At 40.9% G+C, this 13,284-nt stretch overlaps 1 protein-coding gene across 14 annotated transcripts in view; it reads right to left on the reverse strand.

Annotated features, from left to right (window-relative positions):
- Positions 1-13,284, reverse strand: part of zfhx4 (zinc finger homeobox 4) — a 293,522-nt gene that overhangs the window by 38,161 nt on the left and 242,077 nt on the right. The window lies entirely within an intron of this gene.

The raw sequence follows: 13,284 nt of genomic DNA on the forward strand, positions 1-13,284 counted from the left end.
ATACGCTTCACATGAAATTACAGCCGTCGTTTGTTTCACGGGCTGAGACAGCACCTACATGAAACAGATACTTCCTTTCCACCGTAATAATCTCCCGACATGAAATGCATTCCTTCCAGCTTTGTCCCAAACATAAATACTGATAACAAAGAGAGATTGTCAAAGCCGAGTGCTTTAGAGGGGCTGCCCGATGAGGAAAGACAGACGAGGGAGAGCGAGCGAGGTGCAGAGGGGGAGACGAGCCAACGTGTCTCCGCCTGGCATCACGTAATCTGGGACATACCAGTAATTTACCGCGACAAAAAGTCCAGCTTAACTTAAGTCTGGACTGTGCAACTTTAGAAAGGGATAAGGGGATGATAGAAGATGGGATCTGGTGGGAGTAATTTACTATCTGTGCAGCGATAAAGATAAGAAAACAAATCTACCAGGCCCTTGCTATAAAACTACCACAGTTCATTCTGTAGGAGAGGGGTACCTCGGCTTCCATCCTGCTCATAACGGCCTATGGAGGGTTGTGAAACAGTTTAAACGTATACTGACACACACATTCAAGTTTTACGTAGTCTAAATATTCACATGCTGCTTTTTGTGTGTTTAGAGAGGCGTATGAAGGCCTGTGGCGCATTAGCAGAGGAGAGTGGAAGCTAAACCCCCGCGTGGCCTCTCTCTCTTCTCCACTGACACAAAGACCCCTGTTACTCAGACCCCACTGTATGTATGTATGTGTGTGTGTGTGTGTGTGTGTGTGTGTGTGTGTGTGTGTGTGTGTGCGAATCTCACAGTAGTTTTACTGCCACCATGTTGCTGATGTTTTGAAGGCTGATTCTAACATTTTTTAAACTTTTTAAACTTGAGTTGCAAAATTGAGTTGTCAATCAAATTGTCCATTAAATCAATTCAACACAATAAAAAACAATATGTTTGCCTCATCACTCAAAAATCTTTACATAAGTAACCACATGGCAATGTTTTATAAAAAATATTCAGTATTATTATTATGACTTTTCCCTCAATAAACTCCTAAATTACTGCTTATTAATAGTTAGTAAGGTAGTTGTTGTAGTGGTTAAGTTCAGGTATTGGGTAGGATTAATGGATGTAGAGTATGTACATGCAGAATACGGCATTAATATGTGCTTTATAAGTAGTAATAAACAGCCAATATGCAGTTTAATAAACAACTACTTAAAAGTGATAATTGTTCCCCATACTGTAGTGTTACCAAAATTATATTTCTATATTTTTTCTATTTATTACATATAAATATTACATATAAATACACATATTACATACATATACACACACATACATATATAATAATAATAAAAAAATAATCTATATCACTCAGCTTTAATGTGCACACGCACAAAAGTGTATTAAACTTTTTCTAAGGGGAAATCCTGGCTACTTTCTCATGCTAATTCCGGCACTATTTACAGCTATTAAACTGCACCTAAACGCTTTATTTCTCGTGCCGTTCTGGCTTCCAGTGGGTCAGCTGGTGAGGATAAGGTGAACAGCCTCCTTCCCCCTCTGCCTCTAACAAAAACCAAACTGGATTGGTCTTTTTAGGGACAAGCACGCACACACACACACACACACACACACACACACACACACACACACACACACACACACACACACACACAGAGCTGGTGGGGCTTCCTAAGCTTGTTAATTCTGACAAGAGACTCCAAGCGGAGGCTAGACATAGAAGGAGAGAGAAAGTATTTAAAACAGTGCTTTGTAGGCGAAATCCGAACTGTCCAGCTTTGCATATTGTTCTATTCAGCTCTAATGTGTTTCAAACAGCAGGGCTCCCACATTCAGCCCTGCCTGACAATTATGCACTTTAATTTGGGCTAAAGTTTTGCATTAAAATTGTGCAGTAGTGCACCATGCAAGGCCATAGTAGGCCTCCCCTCCACCTAACACACATACAAAGCCCCCAATCCAACAAACAGTCCTTCCTCCCTCCCCATTCCCCAGGCAAGCCAAGCATATCAAGTGTGCCTACAGTACTCCCAGACTAATGAACAATGTGTAAAAACAAAAGGCAGAGTGAGGCCTCCATTATCTGATCTTCCGCTAAAACACAAAACCGGCCCTCTCCGAGCTTGAAGGAAGTACCGGTGTGCCTGCAGGTGTGAGCCAGCTAAAAGAAAACCCTTTTGACAAAACAGATTCTTGGACTGTCAGGGATTAGAGTCATGGCACCAGTGGTAACACACATCTTTTCTTTCATAAACTCGGCAGAATTTTCTCACGAGTCTGCAGGGCCGCGCTCCGTAAGGGGCTCTCTGTGGCCATTGAAACGTCTTAAGCTTTAATTAAGTTGAAGTTGTCAGAGGAAAGCCTTTTTGGCACAGATTCAGGGTCATTAATTACAGCTATCTTTGTTTCTTTCCAAAGGGAAGCCCTTCGAAGACATGCGGGGCTACTTGTATGAACTGCCTCACTGTAAACAGACTCGAACCCGGCTGAATTGGCATATAAAGCTCTCGATGATTCCTGCCACTCTAGGATAACCGCTACATGTAATGGTTCAGACCTCTTCTGTCTGTAAATTAGGAGGAGAATGTGCTTAATCTTTCTCGACCTTCCCAAAAACCAAAATTAGATCAATCTCAATCCTAATTCAGAACCAGATGTCTATGGAAACTTTGCATCATAAATTCATCTTAGGTAGTCGTACAGATAGTGAAAAAAAAAAAAAATTCCCATTTATAGTCAAGATGGTTTCTGGGAAAAACAGCAATATAATTTGTTTTCTCTGCATGATGACTAAACCTCATTAGGATGAATAACTGTCGCTAATAAACAAGCATTTGCTCAAGGGCTATTGGCTAGCTATTGTCGCATTCATATCCTCGTATTGCATTTATACGCATCTTATCCTGAGTTGTAGCCCCTTTTAGAAGCCTCCATTACTAATATTTTCATACTAATATGAAATAGATTTGTGTTGCGTTTGTGAACAAGCCTGACCACACATCTTAAATTATTCTGAATCATAATCGCAGCTGCGTATCCATTTTTATGGTCCTAATAAAAAACAATGCAAGCAGACATGTCTAACGTTTAAAGGCCGAAAGAGTGCGTAACTCTAGAAAATATTAATTTATTCACTATCAGCATTCTTGCTTTGTTTGCTCAAGACCTATATTGAAATCGAGTATTTTTCTTCCTTCTTTTATAGACCCCTGTGGCACTAGTGCAAGCTGTTCAGAGACTCGAGCCTGGGGTTTCTGATTTATGAGGTTTAAGCTTACCATTTTTAGTACTGCCAGACTCACAAAGCAGTTATATACTACCTGCAAAGTTCAAAATGTTTGTGGCATCCCGTAGCAGATTCTGCCCACCGAAAAGTCAGGATGCTGCTAGCAAAGAAAAGAAGGCCTATTTATTACTAAAATAAATAAATAAGACGAATAAGGCTTCAGTTTCTCTCACCTCGACTTGGTTTTGCAGAAAGCTGGAGGATAAATTGTGCAGTGATTCTGTCAAGCTCTAAGAAAATCTCTGAAACTGCTCCAAGTGCTGTTGTTGTGGGTGGCAAAGAGGCTATCTATGACAATATATCGGAGCACTCTTGCCTTTGATGGGTAATTGTTCTAGATTAGCATTTGGCAAACAACCAAGAGTCTAAAACCCCACGGGGTCCAATCATTTTAGCTAACTTGCCGTCCCTGGGTGCCCTTTGGCATGCCAAAGAGCACATGCAGTCGAACGGGATTGTGGGCACGGGGGTCTGAGGAGGAACACCCACTTCTCGCTCTCTCTGGGCTCTCAGGACCTAATCAGGCATGAGTTGGACGACTCTGAAGCAAAGACGCCATCGTACTGTGCTGCCAAAACAATGCAAATCAAAGCACCAGGGACTCTCCATCACCTGTCATACTAGGCCCCAATTCCCAGGGAGCGTGTTTTTTCCCTAACCTGACGAGACTTATTTATTTATACTGACTTCAATGATTACAAAACACCTCTCGTTGCCTTCCCCTCTGCCCGTCTGCTGTTGGCAGTAGGAGACTGGTTTCATTTGTACTGCCTGCAGTGACAAAACAGACTCATTAGTGGCATTCAGAATAAGGATAAGGGCTGTTTGAGACTGGATGTTTATTCGCTTCGATGACAAGACTCCTTCAGACAAGAAAAGAAAAATATGAAGGGTTAAAAAATATGCTGTTTCTAAATGAAAACAAATTAGGGATTCAAATGTTTTTTTGTTTTTTTTTCAGGTCATTAGTGGAAAAAAAATCCAACAAAAAGAAAACATGCAGAAAATAATAATGTTCTTGAGCGTTTTTAATAAATCCTATCAGCATTTTTTTTTTTTTCCTTTTCTTTTCTGTTTCTTCCCACCTTTTTAATACTTGTTTGTGTGCTTTCGAAGAGGCACTGGTTTCCGGTCTAACTCTGGGGACCCCGAGAACGAAAAAAAAAAGAAAATAAACAAAAGCTTGTTTTGTTCCTCAAAGCATTTTAAACACATTCCAGCCTTACTTGGAGGCCGGCCAGGTATACGATTCCATCAACGCTGACACCGTCCAAACACATGTTACCAGTAACCACTATTGAGCCTGGAGACATAAATGTAATGTTATATCATGGGTACCGCAGGAGTTGGCAACCTGAGCGAAATTCTTCTGCGAGAGGTATGCCCCCTACATTCCATTCAGAGTTTGCGCACAAGGCCACCGTCTTTTCCGCTACAGGCACAAAACAAGAGCAAAAAAACATCTCTTTTCAACTTTCCCTCTCCCCTACCTCAACAAATCCCAAGGAATGCATCAAAGAGCCCCAAATTACCTTCCCTATTTATTTTTTTCCTCCGAATCCGTCTGGTTCATCATATGTAATTATGGCTTAGGACATTCTGCCAGTGCATGGCTGTATGGTTTGCTGCTTAGGTCATATAATAATAATAATCATCCTTGCAAATGGATGCCAAGTTAAATAAGTGAATTAGCACAATGTGTCTTTCAGCAGCACACTCTCGTCTGAGGTGGCTTGTGGAGACGCAGTAAAGAGAGCGGGACACACCCCGGGGTCCCTCCAAAATGACTAAAACCCACAACTGCTGCAGCGTCCATCCACAGCCTCTCATTTACTGTAATCGCGCTCAGACCGGCAGGACCGGTCTGGGGCGACGTACACCCCATTTTCCCAAGGACACTGGTTCGGTGGAGCTACAATACTGTGAATATTGCAGTTCGCAATGAGGCCTTCAATAAGTCGATGAAGTCTACACTAGGACTTTGGAACAGTTAATGTAAATGTTGGCCAGCCAAGCGTGGTCCAAACAGAAATCCACCAAAAACACATAAATCTACGAATTGACAGCCGGTTTGCGGAAAGTCTTAAAAGAACTTCTGTGTGTTTCTTTGGAAATATTGTTTTTCCTCTCATGTACATTTACATTTGCATTAATCATGTCGAAGTCTGAGTGCGTGTGTTTTACCAGCATTTTAATATGTGGATTGATCCACAACGTAATATTTCATTGATCGCTGTAAGCGCCAATTCCTGTCGAATCACTATTAAAGCAAACAGCGCACAAGGCTTTGGGAACCAATCATTTCATGGCTTCATATGTTTCTCGCTGAACGGTAAACAGATGAAGAGGGACACGTGGAGAGAAATATTTCCATGTGGTGCTAATGTTGTTGATCTGGCATATATCATTAGGCCTGCAATAATGTTCCTATGACAGAAGGAAATGAGCGAAAACTTAAGACACTACGGGGTTCATGGAATGGTATTCCAAAATCACTGGTCCACTGGACTCTCTGACTATGCTGAAGGTCAACCCGAGGTCCTAATGCAGAAGAACAATGTGGGTTAACCGGCACCTTATCGCAAATAATCCTTAATAAGTCATAATGATCATATTTTAAAGGAGCCTTCTGTAATAAAGATCTTTGCTTTTCTAAATGTCACATAAAAGAGGTGCCTAGACAACATTTTTGGAATTATAGGGACATTCAATCTTTCAATATAAACATTTAAAATGTTTTTAAATGACTGTGAACATTTTTGGAGCATATTAGGCATGTTTAAATGTTAAAACAAACATTTTGAATGTTTTCAACAGTTTGTTGCCTATGTAAACAGGATTAAACATTTATAAAGCCCAAAATGCTGTCTACGTAGGTTAAGAAACAAAGCCAGAGACTCTGGTGATGACATCCTGATGTTGATGATTCGCAACCAGATAAATGAACCTCTCGTCTATATATAATAGAATCACCGGACTTAAACATGAAGCAGCAGCATTGGAAAATTCCATTTGCATATCACCTCTCACCTCTGTAGTTGATATGGAAGATTAAGAACTAGTCCTTAATCTTCACTCCTCTAATCCTTCCCACCACTAAGACAGGCACGAGTGTTCGTCTGCTCCTCAAATTGCCTTAAAAGAAAGTAAACTCCCTATGAAAATGGAGGTGTATTTATATTATGGTGATTTAAAATCTGTCGCCTGGACACTTTTCTCCCTTTAAATCCACTGACCTTACCATTACCCTTAAAAGCTTTGCCTGTCTCCATCAGAAGGTGAAAAAGACCAGAGGCTCCACCATCATCTTCATGCCACACTATCACAAAAAATTGGTTTTCTGCAATTGAGCATAGTGGTAAACCTAAAAATAGGTTCTCAAATGACCGATTTAAAATAAGGTGAGCAAGTTACTGGACAAACCTTTTCCATCAAATAAGTCACATTCGTTTGTTTGTGGAAGATGTTTGAGACATGTCTCACCAGAGTCTGGAAGTTAATAACTAAATTCAACACAAAAAATAACTAAAAAGAGCACCTCAAACAGCATAATACCAGCTAAAACTACTGTAGAGGAAAGTGGAGTAATATGTGTGTATATATAATAATTATTATTATACATGTAGAACACACATTTGATAATTAATGGATAACCTTTAATAAAATCATTTATATGGTTTTATATATTTATATATTTGTTTATAGAAAAAAGTAAATGCTGATGAACTGTCAAATGTATAGAACCATGACAATTATTTGAGAAAAAAAATAATAATAAAAAATTGTCATATGTTTTACGTTAAGCTGTGCCAGTGGCTAAGCTAATAGTGATAGTAAGCTTTGCTTCCAAACACAGAACATACTAATGCCAAAATTATTAAAAACATTAAAAATATTCTGAATATTAAACAGTTTCAAGGTTTGTTTGAAAATTATGAATAATGTGCTGCAAAATTTGTAAAAACAAAATATATATAAATATCTTGCAGATCTTGTATCATACCATCCCCCACATCTCAGCATATGTTTTTAATGCAAACAAAGAGTTATGAGCTCATAGTCTCAGGTGGGAAGCACAGGAAAGGATGATCCATGCGTGTGACCCTCAGCCGGTACAGTACGAGACTGTGGCATTCCGACTAATTATGATGCATGGTCTACGGGCTGAAATCTTTCCTTTAAAACGAGCCCATGCAACGATGAGACAATCTCCCACCTTGTGTATCTGATAAGAGCGGAATGAGCCCCGACTCACCGCTGCGTGCTTTCCCTATTCATACTTTTAAACATTAAACCCTTTCATGTTCCATCTGCCTTCTCCCCTTCCACAACAACATAGAGGAGGGTCCCTGATTTGCATCCTATTACAGGAGGGAGGGAAAGAGGGAGGGAGGAAGAGAGTGCAGGGATCATGGAGAGGAGCTTGTTTAAAGAGCCCTGCCTCTTGCTTTGCTGCTCTCACTCCTCAATGGGAGCACTTCTTAGCCGAACGCTTTGCATATTGCCTACGAAGATCTTCAGGAGTCGAGCCTGTAGGGGCGAACGCTTTTAACCTGTGCTGTATCAAAAGAGCCTAAGTAAATAACACCTTACCCACCCACTAACCCACACATCAAGAGCCGGCGGGGATATATTAAGAATGTTAAATACATACAGACAAATATAAATGTTCGAGTGCGTCTAATGCATATAAACACATCAATTCAAACTGCGGTATTGTAAGTCGATACAACTGATACAGCTAATGTCTCAACCACAGTTTATGCAGTTACAACCCATAAAAGGAAAGCCATTGTTTTTTCGCTCAAAAGCCCTAGCCATAGCTTGCATTCCACGGTCCACTCAACATACCACTGGCCACTTTGAAGATTACTGAAATGTTTGCCTTTGTTCTCTGGAGAATCACAAAAACCAGGCAGCCTTCTTTTCGAACACACTGCACCTTTGGGTGAACCATTAGGCTTGGTGGCATTCAGTAAAGCGTGATATTAATGGGAAACTAAGGTGAGCATTCGAATGTTGGAAAAATTGTAATTACAGTACACCGCATTACATAAAAAGGCCATCTGCGTCTCACGGAAATGCTTTTAACAATTATAAAAATGATAATTCAACGGGTTAATTTAACTAAATGTGGAAAAAATCATGGGTGTAATCCCAAACAAGTGAGTGGGACTTCTATCAGATCTATTTCAAAGCATTAAGGATTACTAGTAGCAGTCTAATCCTGCTGAACCTAAGGGGAGGTAAATCGTATTGTGTTGGAAATCCTGGCCAGGAAAGAACAGGAGGTTAAATGAGTTCTTTGCTCTGTAATCGAATATCACACTCTACTTATCTATTCAGTGAGCACCTAATGTTTAAAATCAATTACTTGAGGAATGCTTTCTTGCATTCAGGTCTGTTAATGTGAGCAAAAACTGCCACCCATGACTGCTGCTCTGTCTTCACTCGGGCATCCGTTCTGGGCCGTGGCTCTTATTAAACGACACACGTCAATATTGATCTTAATTCCAATCTTTTCGGCAAACTCTCTCTCTCTGCCGTTAATTGTTGACCGACCTAATAATCTTTGGGATGATTCTTGGTTTTTTAAACATGCAGCCTGCGTGTAGCTACTTAAAATAACTGGGAGAATAAAGGTTAGCATTGAAAAGAAAAATCTCAGCTGAGTTACAGGGGAGACCTCGGGGGAACGTGTGACGTTCAGGCATACATTTATTGTCCAATAATGCTTTCCAGACAAAGTCATATGTTTGCTCTATGTCTGTGTCTGGAGAGTTAAAACAAAGCTAATTACCTTCAGCCAGCTATTTCACCAAGAATATCATATTATTGCAATTCAAGTCCTTCCACGGCTGGCCTTATCAGAGAACTGTGAGTCATCCTTTGTTAAGCTGGGCCCAAATCCCATGAGAAATGGAGGGGTGGAGGGGGGGGGAGTGAAAAAAGGAGGAAGAAAAAAAAAGAAAAGAATGAGGAAAAGAAAGGAAAGGGGTAAAAATGACAAACTCCTGCCACTCTTTGTTCCTGGGAGTGCCACGCTCCCCTTCAGGGCTTGGTAAGTCTTATTTCCCCTGCTATGGTTCCCATACCTGTCAGCCTCAATAGCCTTCACAGTGCCTGCACAGAGACAAATGGGCTGACCTGGCCGGCCTCTCTGACCCAGGGCCAACAGGAAGATCACATCTGGTTATTAATATCAGAGCATCCTCATATGGCAGCCCCCCCACCCATCTCATAAGATAGAAAGAAAAGAAAACAGCAAAACAGGAAAGAACCAAGCAGAGAGGGGTGTCTGGGGCACCACACTTTATCACAGTGCTTTAAGTTGTCCGTCAGCAAACGTTAGTCCTGTGGGGCCGGTGTGGAGATGACCATCTGCTTATGAGCGGGGAGGGCATGATGGGAGAAATACCTATTAATATCTATGAGGATTAATGACAGCAGGGCCTAGCTGAAGCCTAGGCTTTGTGTTTGCACCCACACTCGTCTGTCTGTATGCTTTAATTATACCCCCTCCCCCTCGTGCCCTCCCCTGAAAGATTCCCATTGTAATCCGCGTGCAGGTGAAAGACGAGAGCGTCTGAATAATCTGGCCCCTCTGTCGGGTCAGAGCGGGAGGCTGAGAGAGTGCTGACATACTTTTATGCCTGCAGAGAGTAAGTGGATAAACGGACGCGTTTGTGAGCCTGTGGTTTTGTTTGCATTCGAAAAGTAAAGCGAGGGCTTGCATAAGGCCGTTTGGACCTGTGCAAAGTCCTCTGGTACTGTGGGGAACTAGCTTTTATTGACAACAGCTGAGACTGGGCCATGTCCGCTTTTCTTTATTGGCCATTCTCTCTCAACTCCTCCCAGGTTTGGATGCTTTCTATGGGGTAAAGTGTCTAAGTTTGCAGAGAATAAATGCAACAAACATGGTTAAACAAATCAAATTTGAAGTATGTTTTAACTGCTGTTTGTAATCAAATAAAAGTCATAAGGGCCCAATGCTATTTTGCTAATGCTATTGACTTTAATTTTAATTATATGGACAAAAAATATTTTCTGTGGTCTGCAGAAGAAAGTCAGTTGGAATGACTATGAATGAAATAAATTTTTTAGTGCTCACGTTGGAGACTCTGGTTTGAATCCAGCCTGTATTTATTAAGAAACTGTAGAAAGAAGCCCCAAAATAAAATACAATGTGTGCTATAGGATAACGCCAATGATGATGATGCTATATGAAGGCTCATTGCAAAATAGATCCTCCTCGTTCTTCTATAGCACAATGGCTTTTTATGCAAATACCCTCAAACTCAATCTCCTGTCCATTTTACCATCAGATCGGGGGAAATGACAGACAATAATTTGAGCTGCATATATATGGGGCATTTGATTTTCAAATGAGAAGGAGTGAGGCTGACCTTCAGTAATGAATGTGCTGTAATATAATGTGCCCATCAACCGGCAGCCATCTTGGTATAGAAAGATAGAGCAAAAGAGTGAGAGAAAAAAAAAAAGGGAAATGAGGAGGAAATACTGACCTTCTGGATGAGAATAAAAGGGGAAAAACATAAAAAATCTTTTGATAAATCTGAAATTCCAGTCTCCTCACTTTCGCATTCTCTCCTCCTCCCTCTTTTCTCTGCTCCCCTCTTTTAATTTCCCCTCTCATTTCCCTGCCCCGACCAATGGTGTTGCCATCCGTATCATGGATAATGAGATGGGCTATCTGCCTGTCCCTGGGGACAAGGCCACGGAAAGCCAGTCGCTGTGGCTCCATCTCCCTGCCTGCCTCCGCCAGAGAGAGGAGCATTATGTGTGCTACGGCCCCTGTGGCTCAAAACGAGGAGAAAGGAGACAAGGAAGAAGAAAAAAAGGAGGAAAATACAAATATGGAAATGGAGCCTTGCACTCCAGACAGACAGAAAATTCTGCTTGACTGATGACGGATGCTCTGGGAGGGGGGTGGCTGCTGTAATTAAGCAGTTCATAGCTCCTGACGCGCAACTGGGGGATACATGCTGGACATCCTTATGTGCTGCACACAAGCCTCCAGAGAGCGGAAGTACAGAGAAAGAAGGGAATAGACAAACAGAGGGGGAGGAAAAATGAGAGGCAGAGTGGGAGATAGAAGAGAAGAGCACAGCGAGGACCACCTGGTGAACAGGTGTGGGTCGTATCTGCCTTTCCCCCCGCTTCCAACACATTGACCATGAACATTCTTGACTTCAAATGACCCAAGTGCCCAGCGCAAATCGGCTCTTTGGAGCAACACACATTTCTCACCGTTTCTTAATCAAGCGTTACGCAGCCTTTGAATGGCCTTGACAGATTTACACTCGACTACATCTGCGTTTATTTGAGTGCTTATTAACGATAATTGTATAACGACAATATATCATTTCTGTAGGCTAAAGCCAAACACTAAGAGGTCAAGAATGTGTATTGTATTTATTTTAATAGCCGAATTACTTCATAATAGTGAATAAAATCCAAGGCTGTTTTAGGTGTGGGCTTGGGAGCTTTAAAACCACCTATGAGAAGCCGTAGCCTTTCACAGAAAAGAAACATTGCACTGCTAATGTAATTTAGCTCTTTTTTAATGTCTGGAAAATCTGAACTCCTCTACCAAAAAAAAAAAAAAAAAAAAAAAATTAGGTACAAAGCTGCAATAAAAATACTGAATATGCTTTTTGTTTGTCCTCAATCATTTTTGGGCCATAATGATACTTTGTGTTCTGGGGCTCATATGGAAAGGTCATCAATACTTTGTTCTTTAGTGCGCTACCCTTTCACCTTTGAACATAAAAGACGAGGTGTTTTTCTAGTCAAATAAAGAAACCTCTTTTTCTTTTTTCCCAACATTTACTACCAAATATACATGAGCGAAACGGTCCGGTTTCTGCCAAAAGCATTAGAAGCCGCATCTGTAGAACAGATTTCCCTCTCTCTGGGTAAAGGTGGGGGCGCAAGGAGATGAGAGAGCCAGAGCGAACCCCCTCACCCCCTCTGTGTCAAATGGACACCCTTCTCTCTCCATCAAAATTCAGCCCCCATCACCTGTTCTAACACTTCTTAAAATGTGAGCCAATAAAACTCAAATGGGTAGGCGTCCAATTGAGTGCTGTTTTTTTTTTTTTTTTTTTTTACCTCAGCAAGTACTTTAACTTTTAATAAAAACTATTAAAACTACAGATTTCATTAGATTATTTCTCTCTCTGTTAGATTACATCACTCGTTTCCAAGCTTCAAAAGAAAAAAACACAACTGTTGTGCTGGTTTAGGATTAAACCCAAAAGATGGAGACCATTTTACTCCTACATGCTCTGCATGTGCTGTTCTAGAAAAGAATGTGTAAGTGTAAAAGATGCATGATTTTTTAGTTCCTAAAAAAAAATCAGGTAAACTCTAATTAAACATTTCAGAATGAACGCAAACAATCATGTCAATAACCAGGCAATGACCCAACTACACATGCACGTGAAGAAACAAATCTAGTGCGAGACTTACTAAGATCATAGCTAAGCTATGCCTTTCTCTTCTTCTAATCTCCAATCTATTTGTCTTTCGATGTGATCCGAAATGCTCTCTGTTGCCATGGAGCCTTTTTATTTGCTTAGAGAATTAGCCAAGCCCCCTGACCCCCCACCCCTTTCTAAACTGCTAAGGATTTCAAAACATTCCCATGGACTGTGTCTTTAATGCCAGGCCTCCAAATACCACATGCGATTCTTTCAGCCCCTTTATTTGCCTCATGCTGACTTCACCCATTGGAGGATTTGCCCTTTGTTGTTTAGTTACTTGCTCTGTATTTCTAACACTGTCTGAACACATTAATAACACGAAGCAGCTAAAAGTCTAATTTCTGTATAAAAAAAGAAAAGTAAAACCGGACCATTTGTTATTCTCCTTTTTGAGCATTTGGTCCTGACCTAAATCTTTTTCAGGAGGTTCAACAGTGTGAAAGTGACAGTAGTTGTACTTTCCTCTTAAAAAGCCCTTTTTGAATGACCATA

Source organism: Megalobrama amblycephala, linkage group LG22, assembly GCF_018812025.1.
Source record: "Megalobrama amblycephala isolate DHTTF-2021 linkage group LG22, ASM1881202v1, whole genome shotgun sequence".
Lineage (NCBI taxonomy): Eukaryota > Metazoa > Chordata > Actinopteri > Cypriniformes > Xenocyprididae > Megalobrama > Megalobrama amblycephala.